The sequence below is a fragment of the Dasypus novemcinctus genome, chromosome 3, assembly GCF_030445035.2.
Source record: "Dasypus novemcinctus isolate mDasNov1 chromosome 3, mDasNov1.1.hap2, whole genome shotgun sequence".
NCBI classification, from domain to species: domain Eukaryota; kingdom Metazoa; phylum Chordata; class Mammalia; order Cingulata; family Dasypodidae; genus Dasypus; species Dasypus novemcinctus.
In genome coordinates this window covers 55,003,626-55,016,120 of record NC_080675.1, presented here as the reverse complement: position 1 = coordinate 55,016,120, position 12,495 = coordinate 55,003,626, and positions in this window count along the sequence as shown.

Genomic DNA, 12,495 nt, shown 5'->3' with positions numbered 1-12,495 from the left:
GCAACAGCTGTGGCAATTTCAGTATTTCAGCAGGTAATCAAGTAACTAAGTGCCAAAAGCAGGATTTGCCAATTCTGCAGGGAACTGGGACAGAAGGTGGCAAGAACTTGAGCTTCAAGGAGAATCTCCACCAGCAACGAAAATGTAAATCTGTGACTTACCCAGTTGAGCACAGTGGATTTTCCTGCTTTGGACTCTGATCCCTGAGCTGCAGAAATTGCCTTTTCTTGTCTCTTAGCATTTGATTTTCTTTTATTTTTAATTATTTATTTATTTTTTTAAAAATTACATTAAAAAAATATGAGGTCCCATTCAACCCCACCGCCCCCACCCCCCACTCTCCCCACAGCAACACTCTCTCCCATCATCGTGACACATCCATTGCACCTGGTAAGTATATCTCTGAGCATCACTGCACCCCATAGTCAGTGGTCCACATCATAGCCCACACTCTCCCACGTTCCATCCAGTGGGCCCTGGGGGGATCTACAATGTCCCGTAATTGTCCGTGAAGCACCACCCAGGACAACTCCACATCCCGAAAACGCCTCCACATCTCATCTCTTCCTCCCATTCCCCAAACCCAGCAGCCACCATGGCTACCCTTCCCACACCCATTTCACATTTTCTCTGTGGACATTGGATTGGTTGTGTCCATTGCACATCTATGTCAAGTGGGGGCTTAGATTCCACATGGATACTGGATGCACTCCTCCTGCTTTCAGTTGTAGACACTCTAGGTTCCATGGTGTGGTGGTTGACCTTCTTCAACTCCATGTTAGCTGAGTGTGGTAAGTCCAATAAATCAAAGTGTAGGAGCTGAAGTCTGTTGAGGCTCTGGGCCTGGGTGTCATATTATCAGTCCAGAGATTCAAATCCCCTAAATATATCTTAGACCCCAGCACCAACTACAATTCCAATAAAGTAGCATGCAAGTCTTGTGAAAAGAGATCCCCTCTGAGTCCAATTCCATCACGCAGAAACACCAGCTCCAAAGACAGGCCATCTGCCATGGCAGTGAACCCCATCTGCCATGACCATAGAACCCGTGGGTCTCTTTATCCCTCAAAAGAACCAATACCTGGGGTTGTATCTACTTTATCTGTCTCTTAGACTCTGCTCAGTTGTGCATAAGGGCATTCCTTCTGACAACCTCCAGACTCTTTTTTAGAGACTCATAGCCTTATAATCTCATTTCTCCTTTCCATTTCCCCCTTACATTAAGTCAAACAGCATTTTGAAGTCATGTTATTATATGTAGACAGGGAAATTCTGCTGATCCTTATTGAACCTTTAATTCAAGGTCATTTTCTAGTTGCATCTTCAGCTGGTATGTGGTAGTGATCCCTCGGTGCCAGGGAGGCTCATCCCCGGGTGTCATGTCCCACACTGGGGGGAATGCACTGCATCTACATGCTGAGTTTGGCTGTGAGGAGTGGCCACATTTGAGTAACATGAAGGCTGTCAGGAGGAAACTCCCAGGCGCAGTGCTACTCTAGGCCTTGTTCTTATTGCAGGTGTATAGGCTCAAAAGCATAGCCATTAGTATCAGGAGCCCACTGTTGGGCCCTCCTTCCTTCCTGGTTCTTGCCGTTGCACCTCGGGGACTGCCGCTGCTCCCCCAGGGTCCCCGACAGTGACCCCCCAGCCAGGGGCCCAGTACCCCCCCAGCTGTTGTTTTTAATTGTTTCCACTATGAGTATAACTAGACATTACTATATTCCCTGGGCATATGCCCTGTATAACTCCCTGTCAACCATATATATCCTGTCAATAACATCCTATATCTGTATTCCTCCACTGCCATTGTTGAACCACTCTGTGATCCAAGACTTCCTGTAAAGTGAATCCCAACGTAATGTCAGCTTCACCAGCGTCTTAGATCTCCGAAATTCATATATACAATATACAGTACTTCCCCAGATCCACCATAAAACCTTTTCCCTTCCACAGCGATAATCTTTTAACTTATTCATATCATATTTCCTGAAACTGATGTACAGATTCCGAGACAATAGCTTTCAAACAAGGTGACATCTGTGCTTACTATGTGGTCCATACTTTAGGTTGTACAGTTTTCTAAATTTTTTAGTTATCCTATGTTTTGCTTTATGGTTTACATTATTAGTCTGTCGTCCCCTATATGTTTTTGGTGTAATATTACATGTTTTATATTCATCCTCCTGTACTCTCAAAAAACTCCTCTCTTGCCCCCATATTTACCTTGGTTCCATCCATTCCACATCCATTTTCCCCTCCCCTTGGGGCCCACAATGCCAGCCAATCTCCATTTCCCAAGAAGCCATGTCCAGAGATACTTGCAGCAGTATTCAGGGCCTGACTTTCTCAACTGCCCTAATGTCCTGGGAGCCATCCTTTCTCACGAGAGATACAGTTCTCTCTATTTGACGGCTTTAGTCCTCTCCAGGATGTGGGTCCACCCCAACTCTCACTTCTTGGGTCTCTTCCCAATGGTACAACCCACCTTGGCAAAATGAGCCTGCAGCTATTCCCCCGGAGTCCGTCCCGCATCAGACCATACCCCCTGAGCATCCTAAACAGGTAACCCTCCTACTTATACTTTGATACGATTTTCTCAACATTTTGTTCTCAACGAACACCTGACACTCTCCCATGTTCATATGTTGCCCCTCCCTCCCCCCAATTTTTGGACAATATTACCCCTCTGCCCATCCCCAGCCCCCCTCAAACCCACAAAGCCCCACCCGAAGGCAACCCCTTGCCCCCATTTTGTCCCTTCTTTGTGCTCATACTTACCGCCAGCTCATCACTGATTCTACCCCTGCAGACGTTAACGCACATCCTTCCTCCACCCCCTGATTTCCTGTAAGCCTCTTTTCCAGACTCTAGCTCTCTGAGGCAGTTTGCTTATTTCATATCATTGAGGTCATGTAGTATTTGTCCTTCAATGCCTGGGTTGCTTCACTCAACATAAGATTCTCAAGGTTCATCCATGTTATCACGTGTGTGATTGTAGTGTATTTGTTCTTACAGCCAAGTAGTATTCCATTGTGTGTATATGCCACATTTTATTGATCCACTCGTCTGTTGATGGACATTTGGATTGATTCCAACTTTTGGCGATAGTGAACAATGCTGCTATGAACATTGGTGTACATATATCGGTTTGTGTCCTTGTTTTCAGTTCTGATGGGTATATACCCAGCAGTGGTATTGCTGGGTCATATGGCAAATCTATGGTTAGTTTTTTGAGAAACCGCCAAACTGTCCTCCAGAATGGTTGGATCCTTCTGCATTCCCACCAGCAGTGGATGAGTGTTCCCCTTTCTTCACATCCTCTCCAGCATTTGTATTCTTCTGTTTTTTTCATAGCTGCCAATCTTATGGGAGTAAGATGGTATCTCATTGTAGTTTTGATTAGCATTTCCCTGATAGCTAGAGATTTGGAGCATTTTTTCATGTGCTTTTTAGCCATTTGTATTTCTTCTTTGGAGAAGTGTCTGTTTAAATCTTTTTCCCATTTTTTAAATGGGTTGTTTATCTTTTTGTTTTCAAGATATATGAGTTCTTTATATATGCAAGTTATAAGTCTCTTATCAGATATATGGTTGCCAAATATTTTCTCCCATTGTGTGGATTCCCTTTTTACTTTCTTGACAAACTCCTTTGAGGTGCAGAAGGCTTTAATTTTGAGGAAGTCCCATTTATCTATTTGTTCTTTTGCTGCTCGTGCTTTTCATGAAGCCATTTCCTATTACAAGGTCCTGTAGATGTTTCCCTACACTGCTTTCCAAGATCTTTATGGTCTTGGCTCTTATATTTAGGTCTTTGATCCATCTTGAGTTGATCTTTGTATAAGGTGTGAGATGGTAATCCTCTTTCATTCTTCTACATATAGCTATCCAGTTCTCCAGGCACCATTTGTTGAATAGGACATTCTCTCCCAGTTGAGAGGGTTGGTGGCTTTATCAAATATTATATGGCTATATACTTGAGGTTCTATATCTGAACTTTCAATTCGATTCCATTGGTCTGTGTGTCTCTCCTTATGCCAATACCATGCTGTTTTCACTACTGTAGCTTTGTAGTATGTTTTGAAGTCAGGAAGTGTGATTCCTCCTATTTTGTTTTTCTTTTTCAATATGTCTTTGGCTATTCGGGGCCTCTTTCCTTTCCAAATAAATTTCATAGTTTTTCTAGTTCCTTAAAGAAGGCTGTGTTGATTTTTATTGGGATTGCATTGAATGTGTAGATCAGTTTTGGTAGGATAGACATCTTAATAATAATTAGTCTTCCTATCCATGAACAAGGAATATTCTTCCATTTGTTTAGGTCTTCTTTGATTTCCTTGAACTGTCTTGTATAGTTCTCGGTGTATAAGTCTTTTACCTCTTTAGTTAAATTTATTCCTAAGTATTTGATTTTTTTATTTACTATTGTGAATGGTATTTGTTTCTTGATTTCCTCCTGATCTTGCTCATTATTGGTGTACAGAAATGCTACTGATTTTTGCGCATTGATCTTATAACCTGCGACTTTGCTGAACTCATTTATGAGTTCTAGAAGCTTTGTTGTAGATCTCTCAGGGTTTTCTATGTATAGGATCATGTCATCTGCAAATAATGAAATTTTGACTTCTTCCCTTCCAATTTGAATGCCTTTTATAGCTGGTTCTTGCCTCAGTGCTCGAGCAAGTACTTCCAAGACAATGTTAAATAGGAGCGGAGACAATGGGCATCCTTGTCTTGTTCCTGAGTTTAGAGGGAAGGATTTCAGGATTTCGCCATTGTAAACAATGTTGGCTGTAGGTTTTTCATATATACTCTTTATCATGTTCAAAAAGTTTCCTTGTATTCCGATCTTTTGGAGTGTTTTTATCAGGAAGGGGTGCTGTATTTTGTCAAATGCCTTTTCTGCATCTATAGATATAAAGCATTTGATTTTCTTAGATGTGTTTATCCCATATTATATACCATAGTTCGCCTATATATTTTGAGTTAAAGTCACCAGTGGTTTAAAAAGATCTTTCAATAAACTTATGAAAAGATGGGTATTTTGAGGGAGGAATAGTGTGCCAATGTAGCAGAAGCTTTATGGGTACTGTTCCTCTGTGTAGCAGTTTGATATTATTGATGAATTCCAAAAAGAATTATTGGATTATGTTTGTAAACTGGTCTATTCCTCTGAGCATATGAGATTATATTGGATTTAGTAGGTCATTGAGTACCTGCCCCTTGGTGGGTGGGGACTCAAAGATAAAAGGCATGGCAAAGGACAGAGTTGAGAGTTTTTTGATGTTAGAGTTTGATACCGAAGCCTTAAGCTGGAGCCCCAGGATGTAAGCTCACAGAGGAAAGAGAAGCAAACCCCTGGAGGGGAGGAATCCAGGAAGACTGAACCCTCACAGACATTGGCAGCCATCTTGCTCCAACACATGAAAATAGACTTTGGTGAGGGAAGTAACTTATGCTTTATAGCCTGGTATTTGTAAGCTCCTACCCCAAATAAATACCCTTTATAAAAAACAACCAATCTCTGGTATTTTTCATCAGCACCCCTTTGGCCAACTAATACACTCTGCAATGCTTTTTCCCAAGTCTAAGAGTTCCTCCTAAGGTGATGAATGAACATATCAGGCTCTCATAAAAAGGGTAACTAGACCTTCTTTTGTTACCTTAAAATGGCTGTTGGGGGCCAAGCAGGCACACCAGACATGGAAAGGCCAAGGGATACTGTGCTTTACCTTGTTCTCTTTTGTTGTTAAATGTTATTATGGAAGACTTCCATGCTGGAGGACAGAGCAGATTGTAGGCATTTGCATAGTTACTGAGAGCACAGACCCCAGAGCCAGCCTGCAAGGTTTCAGACCCCAGTTCTGCCTCTGTGGCTGCGTCACTTTGGACAAGTTTCTCAGTGGTTCAATGTCCCAGTTACTGTAGCTCTCTAATACTGCTAATAACCTCCTCAAATGACTTTATGAGAACTAAATGATTTGCTACATGGACGGTGCTTGTAATAGTGTCTGGCACATAGTGAGCACTCAGTTCATGCACTCTTGTTAGCTAAATCATATATCTCTTTAGTTAAAAGCAACTGCCCAACATTCAAAAAATCAGAAAATGACACTGTAAAGAGAATAAAAATATACTTTCATTGATGTTTGTAAATGTCCTTGTATTAATTAGAACTCTGTTGGTTGCAAGTTCAGAACTATCCTAAGGAGACTAACAAGGAATTCTTTTGGCTCTTGTCCCTGGGAAGTTCAGTGATGCAGCTGGTTTCAGGATCAGCTAGATCCAAGAGCCCTTTCTCTCTCTCACTCTTTCTCTCCATCTCTAGGCTGTGTTCACAGCATTATGCCTGCAGTCTTCCACGTGATGGACAAGATGACTACACAGGCAGTTAACTTCTGCCCTCTCAGCGTAGCAGCTCCAGCAGGAAGCAGCAGTCTTCCCTGATGGTTCAGCAGAGGACTGCCAGGGGGCTGTGATTGACTCAGCCTAGAACCAGTCTCCATGACTGAGAGAGGTAGTGTCATCTAGCCAGGATCCTGTGCCTTCCTCTGTGAAGCATGGGCTGGGGAATGGGGAGGTTTGGAGGCAGAGAGGGTGAGATTGGCAGCAGCAGCTCCTCCCAAACCACACCACACCAACCACATGGAATCTCTTCCCCTTGGGAACAGTGGTTCTGACATCAGACACAAATGGCATGGGGGATAATATACAATCAAAAGCAACAGAAGTTCATCTGAAGCTGTCTGGGAAATGAGCTGGATTAATTAGCAGGGTCCTACATTGCATGTTTCCTCAGACAAAAATCCATTATAGGTATAAAAACATCAAATTGCTTCTCAGATTTCCTTTAATCAATAATCATCTACTCATTAGCTTTCAATATACAAGGCACTAAAAATTAACTGCAGCCATGTATAGAGACAGGATCTTCATTCTTCTGAGTAGAGAAGGCAGAAAAATATGCAGAAATATGTTTCATTTCATGCCTCAACCTAGAAAAGTTAGATGTGAATTTCTGGAACAGTGTGTTGAGAGGGATTCTGAGGTTGCATCCTAGTCCAGGTAAAATGATGTCTGCCATGTGTATGGTTTAGGGAGTGGTGGTACACATGCCAGTTTCAGAGCCTTACCTACAAAATGAGGACACTGTTAAGGGGAAGACTTTCAATTACAGTCTTGCATTAGAACTGAGTCTCCAAACAATGCTAGAACTAATTCAAACTGGGCAACTAGCTACATGGCAGGTTATGCAATTAAATGAGTGGCCTTATAGGACAATTGTGGTGGGTGGTGAGAGACTGACATCTCATCTCTGTTTAGGGAAAAATGCTGATTTACTTCTTTTGGGTCCAGTTTCTCACAAATCTAACCTTGACTATTTTACTATAAAACAACAAATAACTAAGATTAAGAAGGTAAACTTTTCTTTTTCCATTTTAGCTTCTAATTTAATGCTTCAAATGACATAATATCTGTAAATTGTTTCACGAATAGTTCAGTGTAATAAGTGCTTAATTAATCGTAGCTGTTTTTATGATTATTTATTCCTTATACAGCTTATCTTTTATCACTACATGAAATGCTAAGGGAACAATGTGACCAGACTCTTACCTCAAAGACTTACTTAGAAAATTTCAGAGAAGAGCACCATAACCACAAACAATAAGGTTGAAGAATAATATGCAAAGAAAAATAACACTCAAAATTTGAGTGGAGGTAAAAATACAAGAAGAAAGCTTTTGAATACATTTGATTCATAGAAAGTTATTTATCTTTTCTCTAGTTATGTTTTGGAGAAGTTACCTAAATTCAAGCACGCACTTACCGGCACTATGGAATTTCTATAGAAATAATTATCCATTTGCTGCAGGGGCTTCTTGCCAGAGTTTTAACAAAATTACATTAACAGAAGTGATCTCCAATATAATCTTTTAAAAACTCAACAGTTTAATCCTCATCAAAACATGCTCAAACTTGGACCACCAAGTCAAGGAAAATTGTTTTTGCGCTTAATTTTCAAGAACCTTTTAAGAGATTACTCTTAGTTTTATTGACAAATCTTAAAACACCATGCCCTCGGGTAAGACATAACATGCCCATTCATGAAATTAAGCATTAAAAGAAGAGCCAAATTCTAATGGCTTTTTGGAGTAAAGACTCAAGTGAGTAAACACTGTGAAAAAAAGAGTGGACCTTTAAGTACTTACAGTGCCAGGATGTGAGGGGATGGCATCCACAACAAATATTACAGGGACATGGGCAGCGCAGCCACTCAAGTGCATTTTGCACAGAGGCTATGAGGGCTGAAGGGGGGGGGGGGGGGGAGGTGATTATTTTATAAGCTGAGAAAGACCTGGATGAAATGATCCATTTTTGAAGAAATCATTTGTGCTGAAGTAATGAACACTTTCTAGAGAGCTATTTGAGGAGGCAGATGTTTAGATAATATATTGCTGCTTTGCATTTCTATAACACCTTCCATCTAAGTGCTGCAGAGTGTAACGCAAACATTAACTAATAAATTAAGCCTCGTGACACCTCTGCATGATCGATAGACATAATAGCCATTTTTATAGTGTAGGAAAGGGAGAAGCTTGCTCAAAAGTGCTCAAGTCATTTGCCCCAGGTGATGAAGGGAAAGAAAACAGCAAACTGTTTTAAAATGGAGTGCCAATTCTTGCCAGCTCGCACAATGTGCCTTTTCTCACTTTTTTCAGGCCAGCTTCAAAAGCGTATTTCCTTCTATGGGGCACGTGGTGTTAAGAAAGGGGGTGCAACTGATACCCTAGTTTCCAATGATTTGCTTTGGGAAATATCTCTTTAAATTTGTCTGAGAAATGGTTTGACAATAATAAGCTGTGGATCAAAACCGTAACTCCTCTCTTCATGGGTTAACCAGTAATTAATTTGTTTGCTAGTGTAACAAATCTCTCATGATGACAGTGACCTTAGCTCTGGAGTTATGTGTTCATGTTACTTAATCTGATTATTCAGAGGACTTAAAATATTTACAAGAATACTAAATAACAAGTTTGTATAGACTTTAATGTAATTATTTTATCACCATTTTAATTTCTGAAAAGCCCGTGAACTTGCCATTGAAAATAGAGTTGTCATCTCTGTAAAAGACAGTGCCAAGTCCATAACAGAATCTATTTTTTTTTTTTTTTACTTTGGCCAAAAAATCACATCACTGTAGATTTTCCTAAGCACTGCTTCTCTCCAATATCACAAGCTTGGTTTAGTAACAACCAGTTCCACAGCACTATTTCCTTTTTCCCTCTTTCTCTCTGATAGCCACATAATTTCTCCATGGGAATAATCAGAGGGAAAACAAAGCAAGGACATAGAATATAAAGGTGCCCGTGCTTATGCTCCCGTAAGGTGAAGACAGTCACTCCACTATACAGCATTATGACTTCTACCTGGGCACCCATTTTCCAGCCTCTCAGAGAGGAACTAGCTCACCTCTAAGTTATTCCTGTTCTTAATCTCCTATTGTCTTTTTTCCATAGCAAGAAATAGCTTCTAATTTTTTAAAATGAAGCAAGGCATATTGGCGGGTCCCTGTTGGGTATTCAGCCTCCTTTCAGGTTCCTCGGAGCCTGTGCAGTGTGAGCAGGTGGCCTCACATCAGATAAGACCATCACTGATAAAGCTAACAAATCACATTTATAGAGCCCTCTGCATTGCTCAGCATGCCTCACCCCGTTTTTCCTCCCCACCCTCACAGGTCCCCAAATGTGAGAACCAGCTCCTAAGGCGACCTCGCCCTGAGGTGGCAGAGCCAGGATGGATTCCTGTGTGTGTGCTGGTCCCCTGGAAACCATGTGGCCGTGGAGTCAGGCAATGCAGGCTGCAAATCCCAGCCCCAGGAAATTTCCATCCTGAAACAACTGTCATTCATTGCCCTGGCTAACTGAGCAAAAATTGAGAGAGTAACCCGATGAAGAAGTGTGCATGTTTGGGGGAGTGGGACAGTGAATGTCTGTACTTTGGGGGTAAAAACCCTAAGTGATTCCAATACTGGGAGGCTGGTTGAAATCATCTTTGTGGACTATGAGGTTTTTGTTGTTGTTGTTGTACAAAACAGCATCTTCTTTATTTGCATACTTTAATTTCAGAACAAAAAACTCACAATACACAACATCCAACCCCATTGTCATGTGGGATGAGGCCTTCGCATCCTGCCTTAGGCACAAAGATGGGTGGGGGAAACAACCTCAGTAGATGGAACCAGGGGGGAGAGGGCTATGAGGCCGTTTTAAGGCATGGTTTGTCTTAGCGGTAGCACTGCCATGAGGCGAACAAGCTTCGATTTACAAGCCATTACTGGCCCCTGTGGGGCAAATCAGCAGGGTAAAAGGAGGTGAGGAGTCAGCAGAAGCATCCCATTTTTCAACGAGCAACCTGAGCCATTGCTACACAGGGGTTTAGGTTTTTGCTCTTCTGGCCTCCACAATTCCTTCAGAGCTCTCCTGAGTATCAAGGTTGATAAACGTAAAGGAAGAACAAAACGTCACCCCACAGGAGAGAAACCACCCCCCCAGTCCCCCAGAGGGGGAATGAGGCCAATTCTCAGCACTAGACTCTGCCGTTTGGCCTTGGAGCCTTGGTGCTGTTGATCCCACAGCTCATTCATCTTGCTCTAGAGTAATAACCCCAGGGCCACCGAAGCAACGTCCCTGCTGCCAGTTCCCTTGTTATTTTTTTTTTTAATAGGAAGGAGAAAAAGCTTTATATTGTAGTTTATTTTTTTATTTGTCTTTTTTAAAGATACATAGATCACAAAAAATGTTACATTAAAAAATATAAGAGGTTCCCATATACCCAACACAGCACACCACCCCACTCCTCCCCACTCCTCCCACATCAACAAACTCTTTCATCATTGTGGCACATTCATTGCATTTGGTGAATACATTTTGGAGCACTGCTACAGCGCATGGATTATAGTTTACATTGTAGTTTACACTCTCCCCAGTCCATCCAGCAGGATATATAATGTCCAGTGTCTGTCCCTACAATATCATTCAGGACTCCAAATCCAGAAAATACCCCCACATCACACCTCTTCTTCCCTCTCCCTGCCCTCATCAACTCCCATGACCACTATCTCCACATCAGAGACACAATTTCTTCCATTGTTAGAATCACAATAGTTCTATAGTAGAATACCAGTAAATCCATTCTAATTTATATTTTATTCCTTGATCCTGTGGACCCTGGGATGGTGATGTTCACTCCACCTCTAAATCGATAGGGGGTTTAGATCCCACATGGCTGATGGATGTGATTCTCCTGCTTGCAGTTGTAGACACTCTTGGTTCCCTGGTGTGGAGGTTGACCATCTTCACCTCCCTTTTAGCTGACCTGTGTAAGTCCAATCAACTGAAGAGTAGGTGTTACAACTCTGCTGAGGCTCAGGGACCAGCTGGGAAATGGAGAATCCAGAGATTCAAGTCTCCTGAGTATGCACCAACTGCAGCACCAACCACAGGTTCAGTAAAAGTGACAGAAGAAGCATGTGTAGAAACGTCACATCTGAGTCCAACTCCATCACACTCAGGAGCCAAATTCCAAAGTAGGGCCCACTGGCAAGGCACTGAACTCCAGAGCCGTCTGCCATGACTGTAGAACCTGTGTGTCTCTGTAACCTTCAGGTGCACTGGTACCTGGGGTTTTATCTACTTTGGCTGTCTCTGGGATCCTGCTGAGAGTGTGTAAACACGATGCTTCTGATAACCTCCTGACACATTTTGAAGTCTCTTAGCCATATAAACTCATTTGTCTTTACCATTTCCCCCTTTTATTCAAGGTCTTTTTCTAGTTGCATCACCAGCTGGTGATGCCAGGGAGGCTCATCCCTGGGAGTCATGTCCCACACTGTGGGGAAGGTAATGCATTTACATGCTGAGTTTGACTTAGAGAGTGGCCACATTTGAGCAACACTGAGGCCCTCAGGAGGTAACTCTTAGGCACCCTGCAGCTCTAGGCCTAGTTGGAATTTCAAGCACACAGGCTCATAAGCATAGTCATCAGTATCAAGGGCCCATCATCGGACCATCCTTTTCCACTGGTCTTTGCTCTTGCACTTGGGGGATTGTTGCTGTTCCATTGCGGAATCTCACAGAGCTCCCCCAGCTAGGAACTCAGTACTCCCTCAGTTGTCGTGTGTAACTCTTCCTACTATGACAATACCCAATGAATATCTGAATATTTTTATATACATGCCCTGGAGAACTCCCTCCCAACCATGTGTCCCCCATCAATGACACCCCACACCAGCACCCCTCCCCTGCCATAGGTGAACACCTCTATTATCCAAAACTTCTTCAAAAATGAAGCCTAATATAAGCCAAATTCGATTACTAGGAAAATGAAATATTAATGATAGGCTTAAAGGTTAGAAATAGAATACATACTAATTTAGAAAAAGTAAAATAAAGAATAAATTGGGGTATTAAAAAATGAAAAATACCATAAAACTTTGTTTTTG